At 45.6% G+C, this 17,799-nt stretch overlaps 1 protein-coding gene across 1 annotated transcript in view; it reads right to left on the reverse strand.

Annotated features, from left to right (window-relative positions):
* The window catches only part of RTF2 (replication termination factor 2), a 416,662-nt gene that overhangs the window by 91,040 nt on the left and 307,823 nt on the right, over positions 1-17,799 (reverse strand). The gene's annotated exons all lie outside the window — the stretch shown is intronic.

Raw genomic sequence — 17,799 nt, forward strand, 5'->3', positions numbered from 1 at the left:
ATACTCAATAGAATCAGAACTTGGGAAGAAAAAAATAGCTTCAGACAAGCATTTGCAATGCAATAGGTCTCGCAATAAGAAAGTTTGCGCTATTGGTATTGCAAATGACAATTTTTCTATTTATGTGTTGGTTTTGAAAATTGCTAAATTAATAGCTTTGTCATTTACATTGCCAATAGTTTTAACTTTTGCAAATGTGACACCTATAGCATTTGTACAGAAGGTGGGGAGAGATGCAATTTAGAGAGTGAGGGAGAAACAACGAAAGAAAATAGGAGTCAGGAAGATGGACAACAGAACGAAGAGAAGAAAAGAGAGGAGATGTGTAGGCACGATGGAGTGAGACGAAGAAAGAGGATGTCGGGAAGAAAAGAGAAAGTTTAATGAAGCTGGAGACGGCGAGCTGGGGAAGCCCCCCCAACTACGTCCTGCGTTACCTGGCTATGCGGACAGAGGTGACAGCGCCCCTATCCCACATCTGTATGCCAAGGAAGCCTCACCTGAGTCCGCCGTTCTTGCCTCCGTGAGGGACTCTCCCCGCTCAGGTGCTGCGCCGGGTCTTTTCAGCACCCCTCTCACACACCCGAAAGCCACACAGCGGCGTTCAAAGAAATCCCAAATAAGTAAAGTGACTCCTGGTAGTGTCAGGGTCGAGTCTCTCCGGAAGGTGGGGCACGACACCGGCGCATGGCACCCGGAAAAGAGTTTACTCTCTGTACAGCACGACCACCGCCTCCTCAGCACTGCGGATGCCACAGCCCGTGCACAGCGAGCCACAGAGATGCCAAGTGAAAGCCCAGGGTAGGGAGGTGCACAGGGGCGGGGCTTACGTGTAGGGCGGGGAGGGCAATCCTCCCGTCCCCGCCCAAGAAAAGCGAGTGCAGCTGTAGAAAGTGAGATAACAAGCTGCGGTGGGGGCAGGAGCGCGCCACCAGGTACGAGACTCCTGGCCCGTTATTGCGGAGTGTGCAGTGCCGGCAACAGCATAGGGTGAACTCACGGCCCGCGAGAGAAGAGCGGCGGTGAGTGGAGACACCTTGCTCGGTGTGTGGCCAGGGAGCGGGCAGCGGTGTGGGGCGAGATTGAGAGACATGAAGTGAGGCTGCGGTCGGGGAGCCGGATTAAAGCACAGGACCGGCAGTAGCGGAGGGCGAGCTCGCTCTCTACTGAAGTGGTGAGTAGCCAGCGGAATCAACCCATAACCCACCCAGCACCTACCGGATTACCTGCTGAGGGCCCCGCATAAATGAAACATGACGAAGCGTGCGTTTGCAGCGCGCGTGCGCATTAAGAAAATGAAAGTGAAACTTTAGAAGCAAGCGCGAATAATGAAACTTTAGAACCAAAAGCGTCTTCAAAAGTGCGTCCACAGACCACAGTCTGCTCAGGCACCGGTCTGTACCACTTGGAAGGCAAGTTAATCACAATAAGTCTCGCTGGCGACAGCGCTTTCGCGCTGCAACACCAGGCGAGACCTAAAAAGAAAAACCACCTGTGGCAACAGGCATCGAAGGCTACAGAGGACGGTATCCAAAGGTCTTCATACGCCTGACGAGGTAGGGTAGTTACAACAGGTTCCAGGGTGCTCTGCATAGTGCACGACTGAAAAGGGGCGGTTGTCATGTATGGGACATGTAGTAGGTGTGCAAGTTTTCAAGATGTGGTGCTGTAGGTAGTTAACCCTGAAAGATATGCAGTCTCCTCACTTTTCAAGTTAGACGTAAACAGGCTCCACTATCTATTGTGTCCATTGATTGTAAGCACTATTGAACTGCTTCGCTTCAATAGTTTCTTGGCATTTGTACATGGCAAACAGGAAAAAAAAGGGAAAACGAATACTTTAAGGAAGCCATGGCTGTACAACCAAAGGTCATTCCAACTAACTGATTTACCTGCTAACAGACAAACCACAAGCGCGGATCAAACACATCACTTGGCGCTCTCAGGAACCTTCATGAAAAATAATTTTAAAAAAAATAAAACTGTACAGCCACTTGTAAACTTTGGCGAAAAGAACAATTTTGCTAACATCGACTCGCAAACCTTTTATCTGGCACATCAATTTCTCGGATATGTGCAAAAGACTACCCAACGGCCACAATCAAACTAATACAGAATAAAACCACGCACAAAGTCAATACTTGTGGCATTTGGATTGGGTCTCATTTTTTTCTGGAAAAATTGTGTTTTAGGTGGAATCAAGTGGTTAACTAGTCTGCACCCTGAATGACAGTAAACACATGACAAATGCGGATTAGTTAATGTTTTGTGAACTCATGCAGAGAAACAAATTAGGCCCGTGAGCAGTGCTTCAAACGGTTAGATCTTACTTTTCATTTTTTTACCTACATTTTATCCGTGATTGCATACAAAATAAAACATTGGCTTTAAGTAGGCTTTTGCTGTAAAATATTTAGGGGAAATATTCTTCGAAACAAAAAGCGCCCCAGGATAACACATGCAGGCAGTGGTATTTTAGGTTATGGAACATCAAAGAACGCCTCATGATGAAGAAAAGGGGAAACGGCCTTTACAACGAAGCCGTTTCCCCGAAATCTTTAACCACGCATGCAGTACAACGCATGCGTGGTTACCACTAATGCCTTTACCACGCATACCTTTACTACGAGGTTTGTAGTAAAGGCATATGTGGTAAAGGTAAAAAGAAAAAAAGGGGGGCTTGGGGGGGTCTCCCCCCCAAATAAAACTCACCATAAGTCACGTCGGCGTCAGCGTCGGTAAAGAGAAATCGGGAAAAAATGCCGTTTTCTCTTAACGACGTATGACGTCACCACGCTATTATTCGAGGAAAAGTTTATCCGTGGTTAACGAATTCCGTTGTAACGCATGCGTGGTAAAGGCATGCGTTGCAACGGAATTCGTTGTATCATCATATATTCGAAGAAAAGATCTGATCGTTTACACACATTTGTGTCGAAACACAAACATACTAGAGAGAAACTAAACTTCTAGAAATTCCAAAGTCCAACCACTAGACAGTGCGATTAGAGAAACCTACCACAAAGTCACGCAGCTAAACAAAGGGCTAGCTAGAGGAACATCGGTCAGAAAGTGGGTCGGTTCATGTCTCAAGAAAGGCAGCTGACTCAAGAGTCAAGATTAATGAATCACCAAGTCTATCTTGAAAAAGTTTTGAGGCGAATAATTACACACAGGAATTCTGATGATTTTAGGTCTTTTTAAGTATGTTCAAAAGAATTAAGGGGGGGAAGCATCCCAATGGTCACCACAGGCATCACTGAGTAAAGGGAAGGATGTCTATTTAGCACAGATCATCACATTTCGGTAAAGTCCGACATAGAGCCTCAGAATAACAATATTTCTCAAGACAAAGCCATTGGGCACTTGAACTCATTCTGGAACAGCAAGCTAGCCCACATTAGGTTCATGGTTGTTTGCTCAAGCATATAAATAAGTTCATGATCTGCAAGTTATGTTCTTGAAATGTGCGCTTTATAATTTAACAGTTTGCAATTTGATTAAGTAAAAGGTCTCTCCTCACGAAATCTGAACTGAGGTAGACTGAGGCCCCCAAGTAATTAGCTTCCCACAAAACCTCCAGGTAAAAACCAGCCTCTTACACACCAGAAGGTTCCATCCAAAGCTCCCAAAGGAGTTTTTAAGATTTCGAAAGAACTGCTCTGCATAGGAATATTATTTCATGCATTCAGATAATCTAATTGAGTCTCAAAGAGAGAGGGTACCCATAAAAACGAAATATGAACTCTACACTAATAAGTCACCATTGGTCAATTCTGTCTGCACAACAGTTCATCAATGACTTATTTCAATACACAATTGTTTCCAGAGCAAGGGCGCCCCACCATACTTCCAACACAAGGCCAGTCAACGTTCTGTTGAGACCTTTACAGGTTTGCTTATAGGGTCGCAATGTATTGTCGAGTTACCAGTCAGACAACGTATCTCAAAATATACAGAGAATCAACCCATGGCCATATGAACTTTAGGAGAGTGAAAGTCACCTACCTATCTGTAAGTCTTCCACAATACACTCCCACTGCCACATTAACATATAAGCTAATGAACTGTATTACTAGTTTTCTGGTATTGCTCTAAATAAGACTGACAGTTCTTTCCAACTGTGATTTTTAAATTGTCATGGTATATACATTGATTTATATTGAATTGCCATATCACAGTGGGTGATTGGTGTCTCTCACACTGAATACTTGACCAAGTTTTTACACTGAGTTTACATTTATATAAAGACAAAACAATGATAAGTGACAGCCAGGTCTATAGAATTATATTATTCAGCATCTTAAAAAAAAAATCGACTGAATAGCTTAAACGCTTTGATGCAAAAATCAAAATTCACTATTGATTCTAGTGTGAGTAACTGCTTAATAAATTATTGTAATACACTATACCCATTGGGTACTTGAGTATTTTTTGATTATGGTTGTTTCAAGTGAAAGCATGGACAGATACCAATTTGGCTTCCTGCCAGATGCCCAAAAATTTACAACCCAATCAAAACAGTGGTTGGGGCATTTGCTTAAGTGTAATGAGCCCGAAAGCCTACAGGAGGATCCTTTCTAGGAAAGGGAAAAGTACTGGTTGGTGAAGTGGTAAATTGGTTTGAATAAAATTATTAATGCTATTCTTGGCAAGTGAACATGCTTTTTTCAGAGCGTGGAAAGGCTAAAGATGTTTTCCTTCGAGACATACTATTTCAAAGGCTGCCAGCAGCACATGCATCTTCTCTTTTCTCCAATCTGAAAGAATTATGCTCGCTTGTTAGGAATTAAAATAATAATTTTACACTCCACCACTTTTACATTTCATCAGCTGCCACGGCCAGGGAATAACAGTTTGTTATAGAGAACAATCCATCAGGCTAAGGTCGGTTTCTTAACCACCATTCCTTTCACCAGCTATCCTAGCAAACATCTGACCATCCATTCGGGACTGCTTACTGCAATCAAAGTAGAAAATAATGTTGTGTCGTGCATACAACTGGTGTAGCCTCTGCTCCCCTTTTGATGGATGAAGCATCCTAAGCATCTGTAGGAAAAAAGGTAGTATGTAGGGGTGATTGACAAGTCTTGCAGCTCGCTGACCAGACGAGAAGGTGTGAGGGCAATGAGAAACATCGTATTCAGAGACGACGAAGCTGAGAGTACAGCTATCAAAAGGCCCGAAAAGGAGCACACAGGTTGAACCAAATTGAGGTCCCAATGATGCACCATCTAGCCCATAGAGGGTCTACCTGCTTCTCTTTGCACCAACTGATACACTTGGAATATCAGCCTAAATTGACTGCTTTCGCAAAGGTCAGTGGGCAGCCATGATTATATTAACCGCTTCAGACAGTAGAACAAGGCCCCTCAGTTGGTTTTGTTCAATATCCATGCAAATCGCTGTTTGTGGAGGTTCAGATGCAGAACACTGCCTCGCAGTGGGACAGCAGGTCTTCTTGAAGGGGAAGGTGAGGTGGAAGGAAGATGCTCGGTTTCAGAAGCATATAGTCTACACCTTTTTCCAACGCAAGGCCACCTGTATAAGCTACTCTTAGTCACCCTTGATATTCTGCAGGACCAGCAGGCTCAGGGTTAGAGACCGAAATGCGTGCAGGAGGCTATAATCCCACTGAAGGTGGAACGCATCTCCTATAGGCGCTTGAGGAGGAAGTTCCAGAGATAAAAAACGTGGACAATGAGCATTTTTAAAGGCAGCAAATAGGTCTTCCAAGGACATGCTCCCAGCGCCACCTTGTGCAGGTGCCACATGTGATTCGCATGTTGATGCCTGCTTCGTTCATGTGAAGTGTTAACCACTGCAAAACCCTCAAAGCCTCTAGCCAGAGGGCACAAGACCCACTCAGCCTTAAATGTTGGAGTCTACAAGGCAGTTAGTTGTGACTGTAGTCCATCTGCACCTAGATGGGTCTGCAGCTGATGGAAGCCAGTAAGGCCTTTAGGGCCAGCCAGATGGCTCAAAGCTGCAGAATATATATGTAGAGTGAAGCTGGGAATGTTGCTGTTATCGAGCCGTGGTGCTGCCTTTTTTCCACCAGATGAACTCTGCTGAGCTTACCCATAAACATCTGATTTCTATATACAGATATACAAGTCATATGCATATATAACTATGGATATTAAAATCAGCTGTCCTTTGGAGTCTGAAATCTTCTATTAGGGGTCAATACAAATCTCGCTTGTCAAAAACAGTTCGGAGGATGATCTAGCGTGTTGCTTACAATAGAGACCAAAACGTAGACAAGGGTTCCACATATTAGCCATAAATCAAATTTGTGATTAACATCCATGAATCCTCTGCTCTACTCAATGGACGGATTCCTTATAGAGAGTGGACTGGACATATATTGCTCCATGGTCAAATCATAATTCTGAAATTTAATTTGTATATATATATATATATGATGAATGTATGATTGTTTTGCTGACCGCGCAACCTGTGTTTATCTACTCATTTGCTTTATTAATTTTAAAAACCATTTACAAAATACTTGCATTACGTACGCCTGTTCTCATTTGCTTACTTCAGAATTTGCCTCAATGTACATTAATGATTTCTTTGTTCCTATTGATTGGTTTCTTCTGATTTAATCCATAGGTCACCTTCTGTGACCTAATAAACATTCATAAATATTTAAACTCTAATGTAAATGATCCCCTTGTTGGCCATTTACCTTTGTCCTCAATGATAACCAAGCTCTCAAGGGGTTATTGAGATGCCTTTTTACTCTTAAACACAATATATATGTAGTGGTATTGCTCCATCTGAGACCACAGACCTCAACACGTTCAGGTGACCTACTCAGCCCAAAGATAAACATGCAGTACGACTTGAGCTCTAGCTGGGACCAGGAAAAAGAATGACGCACGTGAAATTAGTCTCCATTATCCACCATCAAAAATCTCGAGGCTCCTCGTCAGTGATGGATGTTCTTTCGGAAGGTCACCCCGGGGCAGCGAAGGAAGCATGTACCAAACCCACTTAAAAGGGCAAAACAAGTTCTCACTTACAGGCAGACAAAAATGTTAACTAAGTTCCAACTAATGAAAGATGCAAGTGCTGCAAATCTTTCAAGTAACACCAACATGTCAGGACTGCCCACGCACCTGAATCCTATAGTAATCACCAATCCAACAATTTACCCAACCACAACTCAACAAAGCTTGAGCTCGGCACTCCCCTCTCCAGTCCTCAAGACTGTGGTCATTTGCACCCTTGATGAAAAAAGTTGTAACAGAAGGGGACAACTAAGCCATACGGGGGAGTGATCCAGGGGTAGCGCTCCACTTCTGCAAGGCCACTGGGGTAATACAGGGTCAAGTCCTACAGATGGCAGCGGTGCGGCAATTCCTCAGGGGAGGACTAGAGATAGATGACAAGTGACGCGCCCACAATCAGAAAGTCCAGAGGCAAATCACTGGTGAGCTGAAGGGGCAGATCAAACTCTAAATGTGATAGCCATCCCTCACAAAAAAGCAGCCTGAGGAAGTGCTTAGGAGTAACCCGTAAACCTTCACACCCGCATCCTTAAAGTACAAGGTAGTGCCATAAAAGACCCGAGTCCCAGGGATAACAAAAAGACGATCCCCCAGTAAGGCACTTGGGAGGAGGTTAAATAGCCTGTCACATGGTGTGGAAATTTTGCGTCGAGGAAGCCCCCCTCAAGAAATACTAAAAGAGCTTACATATCTCAAGCAACAGGAGCGGAACAAGATGATGGCATCCTATGAAAATGACAAAAATCCTCCACCAGCATCTGAGAATGAGCAGCACCAAATGAAAGAACAAGAAAATCTACAACCATCAACACGGCGGCATTTGGCCATCTTCATTGAGAATCTTCCAACTAACTGTGGACGCAATGAATTACAATCTAGCCAAAATGGACATACAGATTAATGTACTAAATAAGTTGGCTGTATTTGTAGCAGGCATTGATGGGAAAATTACAAAACTAATTAAACTAATTAAACGAGCACAAGAGGACGCATCCGACCTAAGGCTCAGCTGCACCTGCTCACCCATCCTGGAGAAACAGAGTACACTCCCCATAACTATTAAGAGTTCTCTTTGACAATTTGAAGGGTGTCATCAACTCTCAAATACTAACTCGAACCCCACCATCTACTAACCAGTGTTAGGCAGAGTCTAGGGGTACTGGCGAACAAGGTAATAAAGGCAGAAATACTCGCCCCTTCTCATCAACTAGCCTCGCTCAAACGGGACAAGAGGACTCCGCAGAGCGGAGTAGTGAAGGGGGCGCTGCAAAGGAAGGCCCCTGGGCCCAAAAGAAGCAAACGAAAAAAGTAACTTACACCACCTTAGATAATTCAATCTCAATAGTAGGCAATGATAGGTGGTCTAAGAAAGAGGTTGCAATTTGAATCGAGCTAGTGTTCCAGTCCAGGGCCTTAATTTGGATTCGACGCCCCATTGCATGTCAGGAAGTAGAAATCGCTGGCCAAAATGGGCATGCTTAAACTGCATGTCCCAGAATGCCAAGGTCGGACGCTTAAAAGGAAGGTTGGACTAACAGCATTGCATAAAATCAACCAGCACACAAACCGGAAGTCACACTTACCATGTCATACACGTTTAAAATCACCGGTTCACTGGCCATGGTGAGTCTCGGCAGCACCTAAATTCCACGTCAGCTAGGTTGGGGGGGCCCCGGAGAAGTTGCACCCCCAGCTGCATAGAAGAAATGTTTCTGTTCGGTCCCAGGAGGCGGCGAGGACATGTATGGACGCATACCCCTTCCTTCCAGAGTAAAAGCGGGGTTCAAGGCTGCAGCTTGCGTTCTTGGCTCCAGAGCAGCCATCACCCCCAACCCCGAGTCCAGCCTTGAGGCAATGTGGAAGGCACCGAGGGCCACTTGCCTAGAGATGAGAGCGCGCAGAAAGGACACACATGGGACGGGGCATGGAAAAGAGACAGGTCATGTGTGAGCGGGCACGGGCTTCAAGGCTGCGTCTCCTCTGCGAAGCGGGGTGTACCTCCGGGCACTGCTTCAACCAGCAGCTCCTATTAATCAGCTTCAACCACTTCCGACATGGACAGGTGTTTGCAGTCTTGAAAATTTCCGCCTCTAAACTCCGTCGTGCACGCCAGGCCCCAGCTGTTCTTCCGAAGGTGAATGTTGGCTTCAAAGGTCACCCGTGCAGCCGACTGTCTGTGGCTGCCCTGGTGAGCGCGGGTTGTTGATGGCAGGAACTGGTCAGACTGGTGTCCACTGGAAGTCCCTCATGATCCAGAAAATCATTTGGTTAAAATACAAAGCAACACTCAGGCTCCAGCTTGACGGCGGCCCGGGCCTGCGGTGCCACGCCGCAGCTCGTCAGTAGAGTGGAGAGCGTGCTCATGTACGAGTCCGGATGGGCGGGGCCTGAAGGAGGGAACAAAAAAGACTCACTTTCAATAGAAAGCGAGCCTTTAGCATAAAGTGTGACGCGCGCCAATGAAAAGCATGGGCGGAGCTTCCACCCCACTTCTGAAGTCGACTTAACGACAATAGATCTCGCAGAGCGGACAGCGCATATGCTGCGACGCTAGGCAAGACCTAATAACTAAAAAGGGCCATCGTACACCCCCATCTTTTAATTTTCCTGGACAAAGATGATCCCCACCCTGGCCTATGGGAGCCAGGCGCTGCAGGGGCGAGACGGGGAGACCCTAGACAAAGTCAGGGTGAGGATTTATAGGCAAACTCTACAGTTACCCAGTCACACATTTCCAGCACAGATCAGACTGGAACTCGGCCTAGTTAAATAGATACTAGTGAGGAGAGCGGCCTTCACCATCTGCTGCCACAAATTCCAAACCTCTGATCGAAACACTATAAATTATAACATATGGCTGGAGATAAAAGACAGATTACATTCACCAACCAGAAAATATCTCAATGTGACAATCTCCACGTTTGGTCTAGATTCTAGACTCTAGAAGAAGTCTGCGACTCCTCTGCCAGCTACGACTTATTCAGAATAGTGCCAAACAAAACAACTAAAAGCTATCGCTTCTGGAAGACAACGCCACATTAGCCAAAAGACAGCATGGTTGGACAGTCCTGAGCAGCTACAAGACCATGAAGCTGCAACAATATTTGGGAGAGGTCTTCAATAGCACAATTACATCAAAATACTTGAAATACAGACTGGGTATCCTACCATCATGCGTCTCCGTGGCTACAAAGGGACGACACAGGCAGCAGCTGGTTGTGTGGCCACGTAAACGAGGATATAATTCACGTGGCTGTGAATCTGTAAAGAGACGCTCATCCTCCATCAAGCCTTGCCTCGCCCAATCTGGAACAAAAAGGCCTTCATTCCTGCAGACAAGTAGTAATTACCTGACTCAGCTCGGCAGATCCACAACTGATATGCCGGACGGCGAAATATTTTAAGGGAGTGGAAAACACACTAATGAAAGTGGCCAGCCACACTGATAAAATATTTTTAACCTAGCATACTTTTATGAATTGGACCACACATTAGTTTTTGGGCTCAACTAATCATGAACCTCGTCAAACGACTTTTATACTAACTGGCTGCTACGAACTGCACTATGCACTTTAATCGGCACGTCTTCCGCACTTTAACCATGTTAATGCCCCCTGGCCCCAAGTATCGGTCACCTGGCCAACATCTCAGACCATTTATTGGCTGTGTGTCACAACACAATGCACAGTTTTGCAACACTCTAAGGGCACAAAGCAGTTTTGCGCACTTACCTCTGCTTGCTGTTTGCACTTGATTCTCCCGATGCCAAGGCTCTTACGGCCTGTAACCTATCTCGATCTACATTTTAACATTTCTTCTAATTTGCTTTTTATGGCGATGTACAATGTCTTGTATATATGGAAAGGTTTTTATTAATCATGCATAATAAACTTTACTTATTTAAAAATAATAATAATTCTTCCATGACTTTTCAATGGACTGGCCTTTTAACTGTGCCTCAATCATGCCGGACGAGGTTGATTTGGACTGAGACTAACCTCGCCTCTTGTGTTCGGCAGCAGAGAGCTTGTCCTCCCTGTCCTTCAGGGTCTTCGGGTGTATCAATTACCACTCATTGCAGAACTTGGAGTCATGTTTGGTTGTGAGACTAGAAGACTCTTGATGCGGAAGCGGGGGGTCAGGAAATATTGTGTTGTCTGCACTGTGTGTAAATATTCTATTTGGCACCATTTAATCGATCTGTTTGCTCACTGCGTGTTATTTTAAAGCATTTGTTTCATTTATGTTTTTAACTGCACCCTGAGTACTGATCGCATCTCAAACTGTGTTGCCTTTAAAATTTCGGCGAGCGCTGTGTCACTGCGCTTTAAACTTAGAAACGCGCCCTGCCCCTACCTCCTCTTTCACTCGCCCCGAAAGTCCACGCGCCTCACAGCGGCCGATTTAGGGCCCCGGAACGCTGGACTAGGCTGTTAGCACTGTAGGCAGGCGCCATATTGGGCGTACTGCGTACCGCAGGTCAGCAGGCTAGTGCTCAGGGCGATTAGGCCCAGCACTACTAAATGCCCCCACTACTCCGGAAGCGCAGCGGACGAGCGCAGCGGGCGCGACAATGGGGCGCCAGAGGTAAGCCCGTCTGCGCTCGTCCGCGCTAGGCAGAGCGCAGAGCTCAGCACTCTGAGAGACAATCTCCAGCCGCGCTCTGTCTACTCCAAAGATGCCCTGCTACGCGTAGGCAAACACTCTGCTCTATCCAGCTCCCACTGCATCCCAGTTGACGGACCCTCCACTCATTGTCCTCACTGTTCATTTAAATTTACTTCTACTGTATCTACTGCATCTCCCATGATGGATCTCCATATGGCTCTAGTTAACTGTAGGTCGCTCCCCAAACACGCTGAGGAAATTTACAACCTACTAGAAGATCGGCAGCCGGATATCTTGTTCCTTACGGAAACTTGGTTGGGACCTGAATCTGACCCAGACATTATCAGGTCCCTCCCCCCAGGCTTCCTTATACAGCGCTTGGACTGCGTAAAAGGCAAGGGAGGAGGAATAGCTGTCATTTATAGAGACTCTTTCTCATGCCGCCTTCAAGGCAGCCCCCTCCTTGAATGTGAAAACTTTTTTTCACTATCCAGATATCCCCGTGCAAATCTCTGTCTGGCCTCCTTATTTAACGCCCTCCGGACCCAGTAGGCCAATTCTGCTGCTCACTCGTGGAACACGCATCCATGCTGGCCACTACCCAGTCCAATTTTATGATTTTAGGAGACCTTAATCTCCATTTTGACAAATCTGAAGACAAAACAGTCTCTGACCTTGTCGCACATCTTGCAACTTATCAACTTCGCCTGGAAAGCCTCCTTCCCACCCACATGTTGGCCCACCTCCTAGACCCGATTTTTTCGAATGTTTCACTTCTCTCCATTGCTACTCCTTCCCCGATACCATGGTCAGACCATCATCTAATATTATTCAGGTGGCAGATTCCCACTCCTTCCCGCCACATACCACCTCCGAGCAAACCCACCCGCTCGTGGGCAAAAATGGACCCAGAAATATGGAAGCACAACCTGGAGTGCTCCTTTCCACCGTGTGTCCCTGATCCAATAACAGCTGATTCTGAGTTCACCTCATGGATTGGGAAAACTCTGGACATCACCGTACCTAAAAAACCTACGTGCAAACCTAGAAGTAAAAAGTCCGCACCTTGGTTCACCACAGAAGTACTCCTCCAAAGGAAGCTCTGCAAAAAATCTGAAAGGGCGTGGAGGAAGGACTTCGACCCTCAAAAAAAACTGGACTACAAACACACGATGCGCTCGTATAAAAAAACTCTTAAAAATGCACAATCCATGTACTTCGATGAAATTATCTGCTAACTCGTCCAGAGAGACTTTCCAAATAATGAAACAACTCTTAAAACTCCCTAACCCTCCCCCGCCTGTGGACCCCTCAACTAGTCATTGTAATGAACTAGCCGATTTTTTCGACGCCAAAATCAAAAGAATCCTTATCTCTCTCCCAGCCTCCCCTCCCCAGCACCCTGACACCTCTCTCGAGACTCTCTATCCTGCATACCCCTTGGAATTACCCCCCCAGGCCCACACGCCTAAACTGAATCAGTTTGCTCTCATAACCCCTGACAAACTCTTACCCGTACTACAATCAATCAAAAGCGGATCTCCCGCGGACCCTGCCACGTTAAACATTTTAAAACTGGCAACTCCGACCATCCTACCCTACTTAACCCACCTGATTAACACCTCGTTCTCACATGGTGTGGTGCCCCCCAGTTGGAAGAAAGCAATTGTTAAAGCCCTAATCAAGAAACCTAATCTTGACCCACTTGATCTAAACAATTATCGCCCAATTTCCCTGCTGCCTGGAGTCAGCAAAATTGCTGAAAAGATAATTAATCGTCAGATTTCAGACTACCTGAAGTCCAATGGTCTACTCCAATCCTCCCAGACGGGTTTTAGACCGGGTCAAAGTACAGAGACCGCAATGGTTGCCGTTGTCGAAGAAGCAAGAAAGATCCTGGACGAAGGAGGGTCAGTGGCAGTGATCCTCCTGGACCTCAGCGCGGCCTTTGACACCGTGAACCATTCCACTCTGATCCATAGGCTCAAGGATACGGGAATCTCAGGGGTCGCTTTGTCCTGGCTTACCTCCTTTCTGAGTGACCGATCCTTCCAGGTGGTAGAGGGGAATTTCAATTCCAAAAGCATTCCCATACACTGCGGGGTCCCCCAAGGCTCATCGTTGAGCCCTACCCTTTTTAATGTATATATGTCCCCCCTGGAGAAGATCGTCACTGCATCAGGAATTAAACTTCTTACCTATGCAGATGACACCCAGATGGTAGTATCTCTTAGTCAGCGAAACCCCCTCTCTCCTGACCTTTACACCTGCCTTGGAGAAACATCCAAATGGATGGATAGATCCCATTTGAAACTAAACAGCGGAAAAACAGAGATAATGATCTTGGGCAACCCCTCCCACTACCGGCCCGAGTCCCTATGGTCCCCTTGTATGGGTCCCCCCCCCCCCCAACCCCAAGAATGAAATCAAGAGTCTGGGGATTTGGTTGGACAAAGGCCTTACCTTTTCTGCCCAAGCCCGAAAAACAGCAGGCTCCTGTTTTGGACTCCTGCGGTCCTCCAGAAAAATTCTACCACTGCTGCCTCCTCAATCTCAAAACCTCTTGATTCAAGGTCTAATATTGTCTCGCCTGGACTACGGAAACGTCTTGTACCTTGGAGCCCCCCAAAAAGTGATTTCGCAACTCCAGGTTGTACAAAACACTGCAGCCCGTCTCCTTACAGGCACGCGTAACCACTGTTCAGCCAAACCTTCCCTCAAAGCCCTCCACTGGCTACCAATTCAACAAAGAGTGCACTTTAAAGCTCTGTGCACTGCACATAAAATTCTGCATAAAAAAGCTCCCCCGATACTGAAAGAGCTCATTGTCCCCCATACAACCAATAGAGTTCTTCGATCATCCCATCTCCACCTCACCTCAGTACCCAGGATTGAGAGAGCACGTGCAGGCGGCCGTCTCTTTTCCTACAACGCCTCCAAGTTGTGGAACACTCTCCCACTGGATATCAGGGCTCAATCGAACCTGCTCTCCTTTCGCAAACTTTTAAAGACATGGCTGTTTCCTTAACTTCACCTCCCTTTCACCTTCTTCTTTTCTCACTAGCGCTGGGACGCTTATGGGCAGCCATGCGCTCTATAAATCTGTAAACATTAAACATTAAACAAGACCCCTTCAGCGGACATTGTGTGGGTCCTACACCGATCTTGCTTTCAACTTGTGTGAAAGTGTCTACATGGGTTGTCTTCAAAGGTGACATGCCTCTGCACTGTCAAAACCTGGTAAAGAATTTTGAAAATTCCGGAAAACCGAAATCAGTAAGAGCAGAGCTACTGTTAATTGCCTTCTGGTGTGTAAAAAGAGCAAATGGTATCATCACGTCAGTTTATTGCCTTTATGTGCCTCCGTGTCGTCATGTCAAGAGGTAGGGCTGCACTGCCCAAGATGTACACTGTGTTGTATTTGCACATACAAGCTATTTCAAGACTTTCTACATTAAATTTGGCTCTAAAGGTGATGCACAATATGAAGAGTCAGCAGTTACATATATCCATCAGAAATTGATATTTGAAAAACCAATGTTAAAAATGTTATGTTATGTTATGTTATGTTATGTTACAGGCATTTATAGTGCGCACAGCTGCTCCAGCAAAGGAGCGTCCTGGCGCAAAACAAGGTGAAACACAACACCGCTAAAAGCAAGAACAGAAAAAGAGCAACTGTGAGGCAGAGTTAAAATAGGAAGGTTTTAATAGACCTTACGGAACTGCAGAAGATCCTCCAACAAACGGATCTCAACCGGAAGAGAATTCCAGATAGCCGCAGCTCTCACTCGAAAGGATCGGCCCCCGGCACGGCAAAGCTTGAACCGGGGAACCACGGCGAGAGCCTGTCCCAAGGATCGGAGAGGGCGTGTCGGGACATACAAAGATAAAAGATTGGTCAGGATCTGGGGGGCAGTGCCTTTCAAAATTTTGAAGGCCACACATAAGACCTTAAAATGGATTCTCATCCTCACCGGCAACCAATGTAGAGAGCGAAGGGTGGTGGAAACGGGGAAAAATCTGGGCAAGCCAACTATCGCTCTGGTGGCAGCATTTTGGACACGCTGCAGACGGGTGATTTCTGCTTGGTTAGCCCCACCAGGAGAGAGCTGGCGTAATCAAGTCGGGAAAAATCACAGGAAATTTAATATAGATCAAATTAATCTCCATTTTCATCTTTTCTGATCTGCACCTAACTTCTACTTCAGGTAAAGGACAAAGCCTAGAATATACTGTCAAATATTTGCTGGCATGTCAAGAACCAGACACTGGCAGAAGAAATAAAAATTACAGGAACCATTATGTTTGCCAACCCTACTGAATACCAGTCATTTGCACTGCAATTGCAAAGGCTTATTTTTGAGCCAATGTCAGCATCCTTGAATTATACTGTCAAAAAACTATATAGAATAAAGTCATCAATTGCTCTTAACAACGTTTATTTTTACAAAGACTGACCGCGACCATCATTTTACTTGACAGCAGGTAAAATAACTGCTGATGTACATTGACTGTAAATCTGTCATTGTTACAAATTTGATGTGCAGTATCCTGGACATACAAGGCTGCAGTTCAATTATCCATATAGCATGAAAAAAAGTGCACGTTAAAACGATAGCAGCACATGCAATATGTCGGCCCTTTTTAATTTATTTTCAGAAAACCAAATGGATATTAAGTCGATGATTAAGGTTAGAAGGATGCACAAGTATTTGCCAAAATGTCAAGTGAACTTTTTTTTTTTTTTTATTAACCTCTCCGTGCTTGTGACGGAACCACTCCGTCACCAGCACAGCGCGTCCGTGGCTCGTGACGGAGTGGTTCTGTCACGGCGCCGCCACCCCGCCGACGCTGCAGGAATTCCATGCCTGCGCGGGCGTTCTATTGAGCGGGCGGGGCCGTGACGGAACCACTCCGTCACAAGCACAGCGCGCCCGTGACTCGTGACAGAGTGGTTCCGTCACAAGCATGGCGGCGCCACGCGGACGCCCCTTCAACCCCCAGCGCCGCTGCGGAATTACCGCCGCGGCCAAGGGGTTAATATAAGGAGTGCACCTCTCTGAAAGTGTTCTAGTTGTGGACTCACTACTCTGGCTTTAGAAAACGTGAGTGAATCTGGTTTGGCTTCTCATAAATAAGTCGGGACTTCTCTTTGCCCATTGCTTCTCAAGGGTGTGGAATAGTTAAATTATTAATTCCAGCAAGGTAAAACAATGAAGAGAGGCCAGTTGATATACTTCCATTCATAAAGACAAGACACAACAAGAAGAGGGTGTACCGCGGCTCTGTCAAAAGACTCTTTGTACCAAGTGACGTATTGGAAAACCAGAGCGAAGCACTTTACTCAGTCAGACTCACAGACACCGCGGTCCAGACAAGAAGTCTGAAGTGAGGCTTCCATAGTGTTTACTAAATTCACGATTCAGGCGCTGTTAAAATATGGCTTATGGAGGCAGACCGGGAATATTTTCATATGTGTTTTTGACATACTGAGGGTACCCCATTGGTGATCAAAGATGTTTTTTAATGGCTTTACATGGTATTGGCCTAAATCAGCATTGCTGATTTTTTTAAGCATATATACAAGACAGTATTTTCAAAAATGAGGGTTAACATGTGGATGCATTGCGCTGCTGCTCATTTAGCTGCATATTGCTTATATGGCTACTCGGGGCTCTTTAGAATGGTGTGAATGAGAGAGCCGTATAACCTAGGAGGAGAAGAGATTTGAAGACTTTTTTCCAGGACTATTGCGTTTCTGGCATAAAATAGCTGGCTAAGTGGCACAGTTGATCCGTCAATAGATATATATTATGGCTCAAGCTTTGATTTGTTGGAGTACCATTTCCTCTGATGCACCTGCGGGTTAATACAGGTGCAGGTTTCATTGCTCATTAACATATAGCTTGGAATTTGTCATCCACGTGGAAAAAAGCTGAAGGAATCCCTAAATCTAACTCCGAGTAGTATGACTAATAAGGGTATGAATGGCCCAACAGGCCGAAACTAATAAAGTTCAATGGCAAGGCAGAAAGATAGAATACAGGTTAATGAACATTCTGAAAAACTGATCAGAAAGCAAATTGTCAGTGTCCTAGAGGAAGCAAGTGAGGAGCAATGGAATAAAAAATAAACAGTTACTTCCTCATTGTGTCAGACTTTACCT

This window comes from Lissotriton helveticus, chromosome 7 (assembly GCF_964261635.1).
Source record: "Lissotriton helveticus chromosome 7, aLisHel1.1, whole genome shotgun sequence".
In the NCBI taxonomy this organism is placed as follows: Eukaryota; Metazoa; Chordata; class Amphibia; order Caudata; family Salamandridae; genus Lissotriton; species Lissotriton helveticus.